The 20,790-nt window shown below is 35.4% G+C and overlaps 1 pseudogene; it reads left to right on the top strand.

Moving 5' to 3' along the window:
- Window positions 1–19,516: 19,516 nt before the first annotated feature.
- Window positions 19,517–20,433, top strand: LOC145040169 (proteasome subunit beta type-5-B-like; annotated as a pseudogene).
- The last annotated feature ends 357 nt before the right edge of the window (window positions 20,434–20,790 follow it).

Below are 20,790 nucleotides of genomic sequence, written 5' to 3'. Positions count from 1 at the left end.
TCCTTCTTCCAAAGCATGAGAAACAAAAAAATTTGGAGGCATTATTGTATGTCGGTCGCTCTCAAACCGTCTCTCCATCAAAAGTCGGTACCAAATGGTTATATGTTGCACACATGATACTTTTGTTATTGACTAAAAAACAATTAACTTTTAAAAGAATTAATTAACAATTAATTTACCGTTGACTCCAACCATCCGTCGTGTGTATGCCCAAACAATGAGCTCCAAAAATCTCTATCTAACACGAAATTAAACAAACGATGCTGGACATCATATGAATGCAATACATAATTTTGGATGACATCCTCACCGCCTGCTACGTAAGGTTGCAGGCGCAACATGGAGAAGTCATGAGCAACACCAAAAACTGGAGGAGGAACGGGGCTTGTTGATTTCATATCAACCTTCTTTTTTGTTCTTCTTTTTTGCTTCGGTGTCGTGTGCAACTAAAAACAATATTGAAATGTTTAAATCTATATCTTTCATATAATTCACATAAACATAAAATCATCGATTTATAAATAAAACGAATACATCGGTGTAAGGAGGGCACAAATATTGTGATGGTTTTCGACTCCTCGGTTTATCGGGTGTAACTTCTTTGTCATCATCATCATCATGAAAATAATCTACATTTCCTGTTATTATTAGTTCGTCTTCGTCCGGCACATCATCATCAAATTTGTTCCCCGCATTGTCATTCCTCTCCTCTCACTCCTACATTAAAAATAATACTTTATACTTAATAACGAAATACACATAATTTAATAAGCAATAATATCTAAATAAACAAAATATTTATATTAATGTAACTATAATAACCTCTTTAACTTCACTATAATCATTTACATCAAACACATCATCATCAAATTTGTTCCCCGCATACTCATTCCTCTCCTCCAACACCTACATTAAAAATATAACTTTTTACTCAATAAAAAAAGACACTTTATTAAAAAGTAATTATTAAAATCGTAAAGGTAACATCTATAACAACCTTGTCGTCTTGAGTATCACCAAAAACATTTTCAGTTGTATTGTTTTTATTCATCACTTCATCTTGCACAACCTATATTTTCAAATATAAAATATGAACACAGGTATTCATATATGTTAATAAAATTTAATAAATAGTGTAGCGTGTAACTAACATGTTCATCATAATTTTTTTGTGACACTGTCCTATCATCATAAAAAATGTCGTTCCAAAATTGGTCATTATTCACTTCTTCAACAAAAACCTCTGTAGGTTGTCGGTTCATAAACACATGCTGCTCCAGTGCATGTAGCCGTTTCAACACCTCGTCTAGCTTGTGTTTCCCACTGCCCCGACCTCTACCATGAGAGCGACCACTGGATGACATACTAGACGAAGATTCGTCTTGTCTCCTAAAATGGTCCCGTACTGGGGATGGAACTGCTTTCCCTTCACCATATACATACTCTTGAAATGACATATAATAAAAAGATGTCATCTCACCATCACCCGGTAACATGTTTTGTCTTGGTGGTAGCCCCGCCTAAAAAATTAAACATATTAAAAATGCATATAAAAGTATAATAATCAACTTTATTAATAATAAACGAATTATTTTTAAACCTGCATCTTTGACCAAATCTTGTTCACGTCAACCCATTTCAATTTTTTTGTTCCACTCTAGCGTTTCATCCGAGGCAAGTCTTTATTTTTTCTCGATGCAAATCCACATGCACGAACAGCCGAAATCATCTCATATATCCATATCTACAATTTTTTACAATTACAGTAATAAAAGTTAAAATTAAAATAAAAAACATAATAATAAAACAATTTAAATATAAGAAAAAATTTATACCCTTATTGGAGCCGTAAATCCTGAGACGGAGTACTTTAAAGTTTTACCACCCTCAGAAACTGATAAATTATTATGTATCTTATTCCATGTATCCTCAAGGTCAACATAGGTAAAATTCCAGAGATTGCTACCCCAAGCGAAGCTAACAAAACAAAAAAACAAAATTGATTATTATATAAATTATAACTTTAATAAAATAGAATTTTTAACGTAAACAAAATATACCTATTCCAGAGATCCAAATTTTCAGCCAAATAAAACCAATCTTGTGGCACCCGATCGTTAACTTCTTTACCCAAAAAACCTTCACACAAAATGTATATAAAACATACTCTAACTGCATCAACGTCGTCAAGTGTTAGGAATGTTCGATTTAAAATTAAACTTTTCAGGTCGCCGATTTTCACCGAACTATTAGTATGGTCCGGAAATAGCCGTTCACGCAGTAAACATCTTTTTTTACTGCTCATTAATTTTTCTGACCCTTTTCTCCCAATGTTTTTTGGATACTCCCCAAAATTGAAGCCGGTAATCAAACAAAACTCTTCCGGCCCATAAACCATTTTCGTATTGCCTACTCGAAAATATAAATGTTTTATTCCATCTAGGGATAAAACAGGGTCCGGCCGGATCTGATGAAGGAACATTTTATGAAACAATAATGCGTCCCCTTGTAAACGAGGGACATCAATAAAATAACCAAAGACGGTATCTCTGAAAATAGCACGTCGAGCATCATCTAAAACTTTAAATACTTCCCATATGTTACCGCCAGAGCCTTTTAAGTTCACAAAGGCTTTCGTATTCATTAAACTAAAATCATGCTGCAAAAAAAACACAAAAACAAATTAGATAACTAAAAAATATTTTTTTTAAAAATATATGATTATGAACTCCAAATACATTTTCTTAATTACTAATATATATATATATATATATATATATATATATATATATATATATATATATATATATATATATATATATATATTCCGATAAAAAACAATAACATACACATATATAAACAATTTTCCAAGTTATACAACTAATATATTAACGATAGAAAACAATATCATACATAATTATATAAACATTTTCTTAAACATATTTTCAACTTAAATGACAAATATATTAACGACAAATATTTAACTTAAACAAATTTTCAACTTAAACGACAAATATATAAACAATTTTTATCTTTCTAATTAAAACTAACATTTTATAACCATATAAACAAAAAAAAATTATAAATAAAACGACAAACAAACTAACAGTTTTGCAAGTTATACGACAACTTTATACAAATTTTCAACTTACACGACAAATACAAACAATTTCTAACAATATATATACAACAAATTTTCAACTTATACAAATGTTATACTTATACGACAAACACAAACAATTTCTAACAATATATATACGACAAATTTTCAACTTATACAAATGTTATACTTATACGACAAATATATATACAAACGACTATTTTGCACTTTATATAAACAATTATACGATTAGAATATACAAGATTTCAGGTCATACAACAACTAAAAAAACAACAAAAATAACAAATTGTAAACATTATCTACGCAGTCTCTACTTGTCTCTACTTGTATTTAAACTTCAAGTATACTAAAAAAATATTAAAACTATCAAACATAACAAAATTACCCTTTTTTAACACTAAATAATACAACAAATGATAAAATAAAGAGATTGTTGACATTAAAAGAGTTAAAATCTAACCATATTTGCGGGATTGTTGACATAATCCTCCATTTTCTTCAAAAACTAGCCAAAATTCCGAGATAAGCCCAAAGTTAGAGAGAGTTTTTGTGTAGAGAAGGGTGAAAAATGAAGAAAAAAAACGTTTTTATAGTCAAATTCGAGGGTATTTCGCAGATGGGGCTTCTCATCTGCGAAAGTACAAGTACCTAAAGCACAACTGTGCTTTAGGTACTTGTACTTTCGCAGATGAGAAGCCCATTTCGCAGATGGGACCTTCTCATCTGCGAAATGGGTGGCTATTTTTGTAATTTTGATTTTTTTGGCTATTTTTGTAATATCATTAGTGTAAATGGCTATTTTTATAAATTTCTCATAAAAATATGAGTAGTGTTTAAATGTGCATAAAAAGTGATTAAATGTATTTATGGAAACCTACAATAGCATGTTATAATTGTATATTTTTTAACAAAGGAAAATAATTTAATGCTAAGATGTGTATAAAATAATAATAATAATAATAATAATAATAATAATAATAAACAAATAAAATCTAATTACTAAATATGTATAAGAAAAGAAAGTCGTTGAAATGTTATATGATGTATATTGGCTTTTATAACTATATTTATACCATATTATCTTTGTTAAACTTAATCCAATTGTAACACTTCATCTTAAAAATAAAAATAATGAATCTTAGTGAACGTAATTTGGATGGTAAGTTATATGGTTAAAAAATCAATAAAAACAAACATTTGGATGTAGCATGTTCTGCATCAGGACTCGTGTAATGGAATCCATATGTAACAGCTCAAAAATCAAATAAAATTCTTTTCATTTTCAAATGGGAAGTTACATCCATAATTTGTTTCCAAAATCCATTACATAATAAACAAGTCCAATTATCAGAGTAATAATATCAGTAAGTGCGAAAAACAATGGAGAATGAATGTTGCGCCATCAAGTGAGGCCCTTCCCCTAAGTACCAGAAGTATACCACAATACAAACTATAAACAAAAGCTTAGCGAGTTATCCCAAATACCACATAACACACAATCATAAAATACCACACAAAATACATATAATTGTCATGGGCTACCCCCATAGTCTTTTTCCTAGAATGTCATGGGCTACCCTCATGGTCTAATATCCAAGTGTTATGGGCTACCCTCATGGTCTTCCATGCCATGGGATGTCACGGGCTACCCCCGAGGTCTTTCAGGCAAGCAGACACGTAATCTACATGTCAAGTAATGGGTCGGCATTGGTGCCTTCAACCAATTGATATAGTGAGAAGACTCACTTTGGTTTACTAATAAATACAATCTGCTCGGTTGAAGCTCAACCACGTCCAAGACGTGCTTACCAACTTCTTCTTCTTTCAAACACACCAAAAAGGGCTACTAATGTCACTATCAAACTCAAAGATCACTCTCAATGGAAACTAGGGTTTTAGGGATGTTCAAAGGCAGTGGATGCTGATAAGGATGAGGGTCCAAGGTCATAAATAAGTGTAAATAGGGCTCATGCCCGAAAATTTGGGTTTTAATGAAAGCTGTACGCCCTGCGTACGCTGCGTACGCCCCACCTACGTAGCTAAAGATCCTGACTCCGCATGTCCCATGTACGCTAAACGTACATAAACGTATACCCAGCGTATAGAGGGACTTCTTTCACAATAAATCAATAACTCATAGGCTTAAAGGGACATACCAGAATCCGAGTGTTACACCATAAGGATGATTTAGCATCCGTGTCACGTGTTAACACCATTTTTCGTATTATCATTTGTGTGTGTGTGTGTGTGTGTATATATATATATATATATATATATATATATATATATATTGTTATGTATCTTGGCCCTTTTAAGGCTCATCCCATTCTTGTGCTTGTATCCTATATATTTGTGTATAATGAATCAATAGTTTCTGTGGGAAAATATACTACTTTTATGGTATCAGAGCCTTACCTTCTATAGCTCCCTAATTCCTTTCCTTTCATTCTCACCTCTTAATTGTTTTCCTATTTCTTCTTTTTTTGGCTGGCCCTAACCATGGTTGGGGATAACAGAAACAACAAAGAAACTTCTAACAAACCATGTGGCATCACAAACATCCACACCTTACAGACCTCCCTCTCAACAACCCCTCTGATGAATGAAACAAACTCGATCACCTTGTGAAATTTTGGATTTATGGCTCTATACATCCATCTCTTGTTACAATGGTCTTGAATCCCGATATAACTACACATGATCTCTAGAAAGCTCTTGTGACAACCTAAATTTTTTTTGCTTCAAAAGCCAGTCCAAGCAACCTTAAGTCAGACTCACTCCTACTAACATTTGGCATTGTTTAGAGTCTGTTTGAATGTTCTGAACCCAATACACTCAAGGAATGAGTGCTAGGAAGTACCCGCTAGAACCATGGAACAATGATCGAGCCTTAAACACCAACATCATGAGTTCACGGCCACCACAATGGATATTACGGCCGTAGACTCCATGTGGGCCGTAAAATCACCCCATATATGCAAGTCTTGGCCATTTTTCTCATTTCTTTCCTTCCTTGGTCGATTTTCCCTCATTCTCTCTCAACTATCATCCAACTTTCCATCCTTAGATCATCAAAAGTGTAAGTATTCTATCCCTTGATTAGTTGATACACCTTATTAACTAGCTTCATTCATTGATTTCATCCATGAAAATCATCTTTGTTTAGTGTTCTTGGCCAAAATCAACCCTTTCAAGCTTCTATATCGTAAGTACTCTTCATTATACTTCATATCTACTAGGAAGTCTTGAATTACATCCATAGAAACATGTATTTCCCAAGAAGATCTTGAGTCTACGACCCAAGAACATCCTTGGCCGTAAACTCCATGTTTGTTGCATTTTGGGCCTTAAACTCTTCCAACAAGCAAGCCATTGACCTTGAACTCTTAATGGATGTTTCTAGGACCTTAAATCACTCAATTAAGCACTATGTCCATGAGTTTACGAATTTAAACTCCTTGTTTGGCCGTAAACTCATGTGTGTTGGCCGTAAACACACTTAAGTGTGGCCACACAATTCCCTTTTATCAATCACATGTGATTGGTCTCTTCATTTCTAAGTTCCTTAGTCCCTTAGGTTGTTTCCTTGATGATTAGTTTTATTATACACTAATTATACACACATATGTATCAATATATGTCATTAGGACTCATTTGTATATCGGGACTTCAATTGTGGAACTGCTCAATCCTTACTTAAACCATTTGGATCACCAAACATAGGGTGAGTTCATACCCCTACATTTTGTCATTTTTCACTGTTTTAAGAGGAGGGGGGGGGGGGGAATACAAGTCTAAACACAAGAAATTGTGTTTATAATATATAATACTCTTTAAATGTTGTAAATGACATCAAGTCGTCAAAATGCTTTTAAATATTAGAAAATGCTTTTAAATGGTTTTTAACCCCTTTAATATTAAAAAATTCTTTTAAATGTTTTATAAAATCCTTTTAACTTATGTTGTGTAAAATTGATGTCTATATAGATATAGTTATACAAGTAGTGTTTAAAGGACTTAGGACTGACTACCAGCCCTAATCCCTTTTCCTTGTTTGGATGTGGGTTTAGAGTAAGGTTGTTTGTCCGAATATCGTTTAAATATTACTAGTATATCATGTATATGTATGTAGATATAAAAGTTCTAGAAGTCAGTTAATACCTTGGGTATCAATGGTATTCTTTCAGCTCAGTTCAGTCAGTTAAATACAAAGAACTTACTAGTAACTATAAGGAGTATAGTTAGAGAGTCAATGTTCATTTCTTGGTAGATCAATATGTTTCACTTGGTGGTTCATGGAAGTCATAGCTGTACATAGAGATATAATACTTGTTAGTTATATATTTAGAAAGTATGAACAACAAAAGGAACTAAACTTAAGGAACTCAAAAAAGTACATCTTCCAATGTACCACACGTATAAAAGGGGTACCCGGGCACGATACCATACCTTCAGTTAACATGGGCATGCGAGCATTGTACCACGACACCAAACATAAGTGGGTACGCGCGCATAGCACCAATACCCTAACATAAAACGCACATAGGTAGTAGTGTCTGTAATTGCCTCGTATATACCCAAAAGTTATGCACAATGAGAAACTGATAGACGGTTGAATATGTGAACTTTGTTTTGCTTTCCTTTTCCTTGTTTGGATGTGGGGGTCCGACAGGATCGCACAATCCATTGTCCGCCCTTTTCTGATTATGTATAATAAGTATGTACTATGTGAATCACGAGACAGTCTTTTCAAAAGTGTATTTAGAGTACTATTCAGAAGAACATAACGATCGTACTATAGTCTTTTCGTAGTATATTTATTATACTATGAATTGAGACTGAACTTGCTATTTTCAATAGCATAATATCCAATTCAGGAATGGTTTTAGAAGATATAAAACTAAGTATGCTATTCCATAGCATACTTATACATTCATTAAGTCGTACTTTTGGAGGGTTACAAGTTAACTATTCCATATCACGGTACGCCATCCTTCAGTATAACGGTTTTAGGGGATAAAACCACGGTTCAATAACAGTTAGGGAATATGGGTTTTCCTACGTTCAATGGTAACATTTTCTAGGTATTCTAGTAACACTTATTAGGAATTCTAGTTCATTAAAAAGGATTCGTAAGAAGGTTATTATTATGATTTCCTCGCTTATACATTCTCGAGTTATATATAACAAAGATCTGGTAGACAATAAAATGTGAGATTTCTAACTTAGTTTCTTTTCCTCGTTTGGATGTGAAACTAGAGTAGAACCACACATTTTACTATCTGCCTAATCTTGATTATATCATAACGTGTATAAGCTAAGTTTTCATGTATAATAACTCATCTCTTAGTCAGAATCAAAATAACATAGATTACTTTTAATTATAACTATAATCCTTCAGTTTATATGAAAGATTATATATAATGAAGACTAGATAGATTAGCGATTGTGTGAACTCAATTTTTCCTTCCTTTTTCCTTATTTGGATGTGGGGGTACGACCGAATTACACAACCGACTATCCATCTCGTATTGATTATATGTAATTAGTATAACCTAAATGATTATAGAAGAAATTGATTTAGAATTACTTTACTTTTAAGGAAACATATGGTTTTCTTGTTAGTCTTTCAAACTTGTTCAATTGTCAAAGAAGTTTCTTACTTTAAACTAAATCTTATGCACTCACCAGCTTTATAGCTGATACTCGCTTTCAAAGTACTTGTATTCTTAGGAATATATTAAGACAGGTATCCAACCGGAGTTCGTGAAGATGGAGCAGTAGTTTCTCGTCTTATCTTTTGATACTATTATACTATAACCACATGTGATGTTTTGATGTGGATGTAAACACTTTACATATATATAAAAGAATGTTGTTGCTTTGATTACTATTATTCAATTGTTGTGATACTGCATATGACGTCCTTCACCCCCGAACGTTTCCACCATTCCGGTTTTGGGGTGTGACAGCTCTGGAAAATCTTTTTTCGTGACAATAAAGATGCTATGGGTATTTAATTGGATAACGAGTTGCGGTCCATTGAAATAGGTGATATGACTGTCGCTGCATTCTGTGAAAAAATCAAGATGCTTTCCGACCTCCTCTCTGATATCGATTAGTCGGTTCCTGAAAAGAACTTCGTTACATATATGATTAATGGATTAGGAGACAAGTTCGATCAAGTAGCTTCCATAATCCGTCACCAACGTCCTCTCTCGTCCTTTAATGAAGCTCGTTTCATGCTTACCCTTGAAGAAACTCGTCTCACCCGGAGACAATCTCATGCTTCTCAGCGGGATAATGCCTCCGCCCCCTTCCACTCTTGTTTCTGCTTTCGGTGAAACCCTATGTTCTTTTTCAGCTAGATGTGGTGACTGGCGGCCTTAATAGTAGGTTGATTGTTATGGGATAAGCGTCGACAACATGTTCGTGGGAATAATAGGCGACAAAATGATCGTCGGCAGCAATATCAGTTTGGCACTCCTCCACCTTGGGCTTCACGGGGAAATCATTACCACCTCATTGGTACACCCCAACCCGACAGCAAGCCTGGTCTTTTGGACCCCAACAATGACAGCCTGCTCAAATTATGTCACAACTAGTATTTTAAGGCTAGGAAATTTTGTCCTTGTGTAATTACTTTTGGTGAATTCTTGTAACACTAAGTATTATGTTATACATTTTATTCATTCAAAAATGACAATTCGAATCAAAATTCACTTATGCAAGCTCTAAACCTAATTTAATACACTACATTCACTCAGTTTTGGGCTTGAAACCCCGGTTCAAGCCTCTTAATGGACTAGGATTCTCATATTGGGCCTAATGGGTCTGTAAACCCTCAAATTGGTTCTTTTGGGCCAAGAATTCTCATTTGGGCCCTAATTGGACCCACATTCATTAAGCATTAGTATTTTGGACTATAAGACCCTTCATGGGCCTTATTGGGCCGAAATCACTCACCTTGTCTCTATGGGCCGAAAACCAACTTATTTAATCACATTGGGCTGAAAAACCAATTCTTCTACCATTTTGGGCCGTAAACTCCTAATGGGACGAAAAGATTTTGTTGGGCTTTATACGTTCGGTTGCTATTCAAAAATTCCAAGCCCAATATCCCATTTCATTCTCCCTTCTCATAAATTCTCGACCCATTATATATATATATATAGAGAGAGAGAGAGCCACAAAAGCAATGAAGTTGACTTGGGTTGCCACCTCCTTATTGCATGGAGGATATCCATGCATTTAACCCCCATACATCTAGAAATCTCATACTTCAAGGCAAGCTCGATTCCCTCTTCCATCTTCAAGATTGGCCGAGACCCCCACCATCACCCTCACTCTTCACTTCAAACTTATTCACAACTCTCTTATACCATCCCCCTTCCCCTCAAACTTAAAGAAATTATTTCACTTTCCTTTCAAAATTTCAAGGATTGTATATGTGCATCAAGGAAGTTCTCACTAACTTGGTAAGTTTTGTTAAACTCTATTGTTTCCTTCCAATATTACATTAAAATTCCTCCTTCTTAAACTCCATTTTCGTATGTGGCTTCCTACAACTAGCTTAGTTTAGAAAATCTCTCCAAAGAAACATCCAAAGCCGAAAACACCTTCAATCTTTTTCATTTCTTCAGCAAAACTCATCTAACCCAAGGTGAGCTTCATACCCCTCCTTTTTCGTGATTTACTAACTTTTAGGGAGAATACAAGTTGTTTTGTGTTAAATTTAAGTATGTATGCATGCTTGTGTGTATTTTCATGATATGTTGTGTAAACATGTTATGAATCTATGTTAAACCTTCAAAAACTCGACATATTTTCCAAGACTTGAAGATCTTAGGAAAAACAAGTTACTTTATGTAACTCATTATGAAGATGGATAAGATTAAGCATGTTAAAGGACACCATAAAACTAAAGAAAACTTAAAGAGGGGTCAAAGTTGTTAAATGAGCAAAAGTGAGCCTTTTATGATACTCATGGTTTTGAGGGGTTAAAAGAGTCATTTTTGGATAATAAGGGCCTATTCTGACATTCACGGTTTTATAATGTTCAAAATGTCACTTTTGCCAAAATGGGCTTCTTATTGGGCCTTATCGATTTTTATGTGTTAAAAATGTCAATTTTCATAAAAATGGGCCTCAAATGACAACTCACGGTTTTAATGGGTCAATAATGTCATTTTTATCAAAATAGGCCTTTATTTATAAAATTTTGGCCTAATGGGCCAAAAATGTCATTTTTACTAAAAATGAGCCTAAAATGCCATTTTTCATAAAAATAGGCCTTAAGTTTAAACTTTCGACTTTAGCGGGCCTAAAAAGTCATTTTTAACAATAATAGGCATTATTTGCAAACTTTCGGGTTTATTAGGCCAAAAATATCAATTTCGGCAAATTATGGGCCTTCATTGTCAAATTTGGTTTAGTTGAACTAAAATGGTCATTTTTAATAAAAATGGGCATTTTATGTCATTTTAGCACTAATTGGACTAAAACGTGCACTTTGATTACAATTGGACTCCTTACAACATTTTTACCCTAATTGGGCCTGTTATAATCATTTACAAGTTTATTGGGCCCTGTATACTCATTACATGTTTATTGGGCCTCATATACCTCTATACATGCTTATTGGGCCTTACATTCTTGTTAGGCTTGTTTTGCAATTTATACTTAAATAGACCTTATATGTGCTCATTTTACTTCCTTATTGGACATTACGACACACTTGACGTTAATCTGGCCTACAACAAATAAACACTTGACATTTCGATAAAAGCAAATTGTATTTTTATCACTAATGTTTTGTAATCTAATACATACTCGAAACATTATTTAAAATATTAAATAATGTGATGCATTCTTCGCATAAGTTTAGTTAAGGCTCTTGTGAGACATTCATTTATTTATACCTACCTAGTGTACACTGTAAGTCCTGTAGTTATAACCAAAGTCTTCTGAAGGGAGAGCGAAAGTTTGTGTATAGATCTATACGTGGTTGACACCCCACGCCTAAGTTGTTCGCTACAGCTAGACTAGACCAGTCTAGAGTGACAAATATCTTACCTTAAACAAGCGACGCCTGAAGCACTTCATGACAGGCATATCAGTCACATCAAACATGGTTATAACAACTCACATAAAGATTAACAACACAATATATTTACGGAATACACTTACTATACTCTTGATACATTGTACAAACTATACATTCACTACAATACTCGGGTCTTATGATATAAGACTACAACTCTTTTACAAACAAAAAATATCGGATTTTCTGGAAACCACATACTACACAATGCAGTTTACAAACAGCAAAAAATATAGGATTTTCTGGAACTCTCTTTTTATACACTATCAAAACCAGAACACATATGCTTTAATACAAGAGTTGAAACAAAACTCTCAAACCATTTCGACAAAAAAATATCGGATTTTCTGGTGTTTACAAAATGTTACAAAGTTTTCATACAAACATGCTTATGAAATCATCAATATTATATATGTGTATTCTCAAGGACACGGTAAACAGGTCGGTCGCCAAGAAAATGTGGAATTTTGATGTACTTTTGTTTTATCATACATTTAACATTTTGGAATGTAATTTGTGAAAAAATACAATGATGTAAACCATGTATGTTGTATTATTCAATGTATGGTGATGATGTTGTATTTGGTTCATTTATATACACTGTGACGATATTACAAGATGAAGTCACCTGCCCCCGAATGTTTCCGTCGTTCTGGTTCGGGAGTGTGACAGATTGGACTCTTACTGCTGTTGGACCCTCTTGACAGCAGCCACAACAAAACTAACAACCTACTGCGTGTTTTTTTTTTCTGCATGGCCCAATTCTGATTATGGCCTAGCAGATCAGCCAACAGCCTTTCCACAAGCCTTTCAAGCTACGAGTCTTCAAGATTCAAGCACATCTGGTTGGTTCATGGATACAGGAGCCACCAACCACCTCACATCGGATATGGGTAAACTACATAATATTTTAATTTGCACCCTATTTCATTAATTCTTGTTGGAGATGGGTCTTCACTATCCATCACCAACATGGGTCATGGCATTCTCCCTACGCCACACCACACTCTCCACTTAAATAATGTCCTTGTCACCCCAAATATTATTAGAAGCCTTATCCCGGTCCGTAAATTTACTTGGGACAATAATTGTTCCATTAAGTTTGACAAACTTGGTTTTTCTATGAAGGATCCTTAAACCAACAATCCTTCTCCGTTGTGATAGCTCCAACAAGCTCTACCTGTTGCATTGCCTCAAGAGTTTCACCTAAGCGCTTCTCTCTTCGAGGCCCATAACACGGCACCAAAGACTCGGTCATCCTGAGAATGACATTCTTTGTTCATTAATTTCTAGTCATTCCATTTCTTTCAATAAACATTTGTTGTCTTTTCTTTATAATGCATGCCAACTTGGCAAATATGTGTGTCTTCTTTTACCAAATCAAATAAAAGTGTGGGTGCTCCTTTTGATATTATTCGTTCTGATATATGGACGTCACCTATTTTAAGCCTAAGTGGTCTTAAATACTACATCATATTTCTTGATCACTACTCTCACTATGTTTGGATTTACCCTTTACGACAAATATGTGATGCTATCTCAAAATTTTTACATTTTTGAGCTCATATTATCACTCCATTCAACAAAGACATTCAGGCTTTTCGATGCAATCATGGAGGAGAATTTGACAACTCCACCCTTCGCCTCCTTTTTGGACAAAATGGCATTAAATTCCGCTTTCATGTCCAAAGACTTCTCGACAAAATGGAAAATCTGAGCGAATGCTAAGGACCATAAACAACCTTGTTTGCTCCCTCCTCTTTCAAGCCCACCTTCCTCCCAACTTTTGGGTTGAAGCTCTTCACGTGGCCTCCCATTTTCTAAATCGCCTTCCTTACAAATCCATAACTAAACATGACCCCATTTTTTAAACTTTATAACAAAAACTCAACCTATAACCACCTTAGAACATTTGGATGCCTTTGCTACCCACAGGGTATCCCTTGTATCTTCATCGGGTATCCCGATGAAAACAGGGGCTCCCATTGCTTTGATCTCAACACCAAAAAGATAATAATTTCAAGAGATCGATGTAACCTTTAATGAACAAGTTTTCCCATATGCATCCGTGACTCCCACCAACCCCTCATCTATGATTTATGTGACATACATATTGAACCTAATCCTATTTCCACTTGTATTCTCACCTCTTCTAATTCGCCATCGCTCCACGCCCACTTCGATAGCACCATCGTCATCATTAGTTTCCTCACCGATCAGATCTTCCCCTCCTCATCAATCGGTGTCTTGGCCTCCTCCCACTACCACTTCCGATAATCCTCAGCCAACCATCCCCATAATTCCCCTACCTTCAACAACCTCCAACACCTGCCACCCCATGCTCACCTACTCTCGGCTTGGAATAGTCAAACCGATCCAACGACTAAACCTTCACACCAGCACACTTTCTTCTATTCCCAAAAATCCCGCTCAAGTCCTTCGTGATCCAAATTGGAAATCCGCCATGCATGATGAATTTAACGCACTTATTAAACATAATAGGTGGTCTCTCGTACCCTGACCAAATAAGGTCAATATTGTATGTGCTATGTGGTTATATAAACATAAGTTTAATACCGATGAAACTTTTAGTAGGTGCAAATCTCAGCTTGTTGAAAATGGAAATAGCCAACAACCATGAATCGATTATGATGATACTTTCAACCCAATTGTACATCCCATCACCATCCGCACGACTCTCAGTCTTTCCATATCCATACATTGGCTTGTTCACCAACTTAATTTTAAAAACACATTTCTACATGGTCACCTGTCTGAGATTGTATATATGTATCATCCACTAGGAATCGTTGACACCCAATAACCACATCATGTATGTCAACTCTAGAAGTCTCTCTATGGCCTCAAACAGGCTCCTCGCGCTTGGTTTCAGCATCTCGCCAACCATGCCATTACACTTTGATTCGTCCATAGCAAGAGAAATTATTTATTCTCAAACAGGGCAACGACACAACTATCTCCTTTTGTATGTCGATGACATCATTTTGACAGCTTCATCCACGACCCTCCTTCAGAGTATCATTCATAAACTCGACCTTGAATTTCCAATGACTGATCTGGTTCCCCTCAATTTCTTTCTAAGAATCTATGTCTCCTGTATAGAAAAAGGCATGTTTCTCTCTTAGAAAAAGTATGCTACTGACCTTCTCGACTATGCCAACATGTCTGGATGCAACCCATGTCGCACACAGGTTGGTATTTCCTCCAAGCTCAATGTTGACGGTCCTCCAATTTCGTATCCATCCATGCGTCATAGTGTTGCAGGGGCATTGCAATATCTGATTTTTACACATCCCGAAATTTCATTTGCAACACAATAGATCTACATATTTGTGACAATCGTCAATCTTGAGTCAAGTCAAGTCATCAAGTCAAGCCGGTCAACTCGATTAAACCTTGTGTATTAGGGTTTGTGTTATGTTCATACTGTATAACTTGCTATATTAATGATAAAACATCACTTGTGAAAAGTCTTGTGTTAAAAATTTCCTAAGCCCTAGTGCTAATCAATGAACTAAACTGATAAAAATCATGTTGCACACTCATTGGGAGTGTGTGGGATCCTTAACCATGACTTAACGGGGCTCAAGAAACTTGCTTAGCAGAGCCAAACACTCACAAATGCCACACTTGAAATCTCTCTCAAATATCTCTTTGTATGAGAAATCTCTCCAAGAATGTCAAATCTCTCCCAAATCTCTCCAAGTATGTGAAATCTCTCTCAAATATCTCTCTGTATGAGAAATCTCTCCAAGAATGTCAAATCTCTCCAAGTATGTGAAATCTCTCTCAAATATCTCTTTGTATGAGAAATCTCTCCAAGAATGTCAAATCTCTCCCAAATCTCTCAAAGTATGTGAAATCTCTCTCAAATATCTCTTTGTATGAGAAATCTCTCCAAGAATGTCAAATCTCTCCCAAATCTCTCCAAGTATGTGAAATCTCTCTCAAATATCTCTCTGTATGAGAAATCTCTCCAAGAATGTCAAATCTCTCCCAAATCTCTCCAAGTATGTAAAATCTCTCCCAAATCTCTCTCCAAAGTTTCCCGTAACTTTTTTTGAATCATTCGGGTCATTCCGACGCTTAACCGTGTCAAAAACGGCTTAAAACGGGGTAAAAACGAGAAAAATAGACATTAGGAACCGAAACCTCTCGAGAAGAGAGAAGCTTCTTAGGACCCGAAGGTCCTCTTAGGGACTGAGAGCAAGGAGGAGCCGAACCCTCCTGAACCGAACCGAACCTCGCCCTGGAAGAACCGAAACCGAACCCTACTTAAGAGGAACCGAACCGAACCTCGCCCTGGAAGAACCGAAACTGAACCCTGCTTAAGAGGAACCGAACCCGAACCCCGCTTAAGAGGAACCGAACCTCGCCCTGGAAGAACCGAACCCGAAGGTACTGTTCACCACTGTTCATTCGGCACCTTTCGGTCGGACACGGCGCCTCTTATCTCCGGACTGAACCCCCTCTCGCCTTCGCCTCTCGCTTCCTCGCCCCTTTCGCTTCCCTCTGTTCGTTTCGTTTTCGGCTACAGCCCCCAGCAAGGACCGAACCTCGGCCTAGGGACCGAGAGGTCTCGCTGGGAATGCCTTTCTTCCCGGTTTTCGCGTAGTTTTGCATTTAAGGCCCGTTTTTAATTATTTTAACGCGGGATTGTCACCCAAAATCATATTTTAACATAATAAACTCTAAATATTCATAATTTAAACATATTTTTATGAAAATCATTATCTAAATAATAAAGATCTAATGGGGAATTTATTTAAGGTGGAGTGTTGACTTTGCCTTAACGTATGACACAAGCAACCACCCCACACCCACTCTATGACCAGCCATACCTCCCCACCTTACCTATGTCACTTCAATGTCCCCTTACACTCAAATTTCACTCACTCCCACGTTTTTTTGAGCTGGAACAAACAACCACACTCCTCATTTTCTCTCATTTCTCTCATTCCACTAAGTAACAAACACCATTTTTCTCTCAAACTTTTTCTACACAAATTTTCGAGATTCAAGGCTGATTTCAAGTGTTCTTCCGCTCTTAGTAAGTAAAAATTCATCCTCCCTATTATTATTTCACTTCCTTCTACTCAAATCTTTGATTGCTTACACAAACTTCATAACTATAATGTTAGATTCTCGAAAACCTTCAAGGCATCTCCAAGTGTTCTTGAATTAAACACTTCCATTCTTCAACAATCATCTACTGAAATCACTTAAGGTGAGTTCATACCCCTACATTTTCATGTTTTCTCAAGTTTTCAGGGGGGGGGGGGGGGGGGAATACAAGTTAAAACATCAAGAACATAACTAAATATTTCTAACAGCCTTCATCAGAAAAGTTCAACTCCATTCACGGACTGTTTTGGGCATCTTAAACATTTTTGTTTTCAAAACTGTACAAGGTGCAAATAGTTCACACTACTAGAAAATAGACCTTTAATGACGTGCAATTTATGACACGCGGTGATTTATGATACGCAAAAGCATGTGACCTAAAAATAATGTCAGCTCTCTAGAAATTTTAAGGATTTAGAACGCACAATTTTGCGTGCCCTAGAATAAGTGTTAGAAAAAAAACACGGAGGGCACTAATTATAAAACATGCGTCATCTAAACATGTCGCTTTAAATTTTTTAATGAAACGCGCTCTTTAGTAATAAGCGGGAAAAAGAAAAACCCAAAAATTAGAAAAGCCCGCTTTCACTTCCCTCTTTACCTTAGCCCGCTTTCACTTCTCTCTTTACCCTAATCGGCAATACTTCTTTCCCCTTCCCACATCGACCGCTAACTACTTCCCCAATCGTTGACATCGATCAAGGCTCACTTACTTCTACCCACTGGAACCACCATATCTTCCACTCGATGTTGAAATTTTCAGAAAAAGCCCTAATTCAATATTATAGTCTCAAGTCTCAATATTAGGAATTCAAATCTTGATTCTCGTTTGTTTTTGATTCCCCATAGATAACTAGAAAAACACACAGACGAAGAACCATAACTTTGCTCCATTAGCTTCTCGATTGTCATCACCTTTGAAACTTTTGTGTCAGAGATCCAGGTAATCAATTTATTGTTCGTTTCTTCACATACTTTTTTTTCTAGTTTTGAAGGATTTGGTGGTTCCTATGTAAAAATTGGGACCGTATCCTACAAAAAAATTGAACATGTTTGAATAGAAAGCGAATCTGAATCGCTTATTACTGCTTCTAAATTTGACTTCATGGATGTTTTCAAAACGAAATCATGGATGTTTTCAAAATGAAATCAATCTATCTCATGAATTCGTCGATTTCTATTTGGAGGATAGATTTCATTAATTTTCCCCCTTTTGATTCTCTGTTGCAAACCATAATTCAATTTAACAATCGGGAATCTCCGTTGTCGATCTTAAGAATTTTGAGCAGCAATTGGGAATCTCGTTAATTTTCCCCCTAACACGAAGACTTCTCTTCCCGTTCAGAGTTCTGCTTCTTCTTTGTGGAGTCGCTTACAAGAATCCATCTCCAAAAACTCATTTGACACTCCTCTTTATAGGGTATAACAATCATCGCTATCAATTTCGTTCAATTTTACTAAGTATCTTATTAAATTTGAGTAGTTTTGCAGTTTAATATCCCAAATCTTCGTGTTGGCACTCTGGATTCGCTTTTAACCCTAAACAATGACTTACTCAAGGTTAATATTATACTATTTTGTGAAAGCTTTATCCTTTACTTGAAATTGTATTCAGTTTGGAGCAACTTCAATTAAATAAGAATAACATAGAGCGTATTTGGTACCCCTCAGCTACAGATGAACCTGATATGCCTTTCCAAAATTTGCATTGCCTACTTATTGGTAGTTAATTGTATTTTTTTGGGATTATATAATATTACTTGAACAATTCCAAGTTATTGAAAATTTATGGCGTGTGTCCAGGAGGTAATAAAATCCAGGAGACATCTTCCATTGATGCCCTAAACTCTTATCCTGGCTTAATGGTAGGTAAGCTTATTTATCTTTATTTTTGCTCACAAATCTGATAACTATGGTTGCAGAAAGCAGTCAAACAATAACATTAACACTTAGGTAACAGGAATAATAACATTAACAAAAACAAAAACAGTGAAGGTAGAGTAACAATAGCAATAACAATAAACATAAATTATTACTGTATAATCATATGTAGCAGTCTCTGTATCCTGTAAGAACTCTGGTTTATTTATTTATTTTTCCTTATTTTTTTGCAGTCATCTGGCCCATGTTGTTTAACCATTCAACTGATGGATGTTGGGAATGCAAAGACTGATGTGGTTGCGGTTTCTGTGGATCATAATTTTTCAACTTATCTTCACAATGGTTTTCTTTCTGTTGTGCCTGGAAAAAAGGATTTTGGTATTATGTTGCAGAGGTAATAACTAATAAATATTAATACTTCTTATGACATTGAGTAAATAAGTATCTATTTATGTTCATATTTAATTTGTTTCCTAATTACATGCAGAAATAAATGCCAATTCTCAGGTATTGATGAATCTTCTGCTATATCAGCTGTCATGGAAGGCGTACATGTGGTGAATGGTTTGGAGTATAAGATGTATTACAGCTCATCAAAGGTAATTATTATCGTATGCGATTTATTTTGCATCTGATTAAACTGCACAAGTTCACCACTCTATGGAGGAAGTGACGACCTGCTTTCTGATGCCCCTTCATTTGACCTACCAGTTACATCAGATGTGAGTTTCTTTACAATTCTTGCCTTTTTCTCTTTTCCTTTCTGCTAGATATTAAGTGAATGTATATATTGCTAAAACACTACATCAAATCCTTTGCTTCAGTTTGATGGATTTCAGAAGAATTCTATCCAAATGGTAAAACCAGCAAAAGGAACAACAACTTTGGCTTTTATTTTTAAGGAAGGTGTGATGGTTGCTGCAGATTCCCGAGCTAGCATGGGAGGCTATATATGTATCCATTTCTCCTTCTAAATTATAATATATCTTTACTTGATTAATAATTAATTATGAATCGAAAGCAACATGATTTGAAAGCATTAAATAGTCTTCAAAAACACTCGTTTAATTTTGTTTTGTTTTTTTTTTTTTTTTTTTTGCAGCATCTCAATCTGTGAAAAAAAATCATTGAAATTAATCTGTATATGTTGGGCACAATGGCTGGAGGAGCTGCAGATTGTTAAAAATGGGAGTTCTATCGCCAAGATGTCCAGTACATTGTTAAAAATGGGAAAGCTCTTATAATAAACGAGGTATTACAAACATCGTATTTTTATTTTAGGAGAAAAACCTAGTTATATTGCTGTAAATTAATGTTCATTTGAAGTTGGCGGGGAGAGTGGAAAAAAAAGACGATGGTCAGAGGGGATTCACCTGGCTGTGGAGGCAAAAGAAGGGTTACCAATCCAGGTATATATTGCGATTTCCTGCCACATCATCATTCTTTTTGACAACTCTTGTTTAAAGCTATTACCTTGTATTCCTCTTGGGCTTTGCAGGCTGATTCAGTTGTAGTGGCACAAATCACATACCAATCAATG

This window comes from Lactuca saligna, chromosome 4 (genome assembly GCF_052625555.1).
Source record: "Lactuca saligna cultivar CGN05327 chromosome 4, ASM5262555v1, whole genome shotgun sequence".
Classification (NCBI taxonomy): domain Eukaryota; kingdom Viridiplantae; phylum Streptophyta; class Magnoliopsida; order Asterales; family Asteraceae; genus Lactuca; species Lactuca saligna.
Note: the sequence above shows the minus strand (reverse complement) of the source record. Positions and strands in the feature narration are given on the sequence as shown.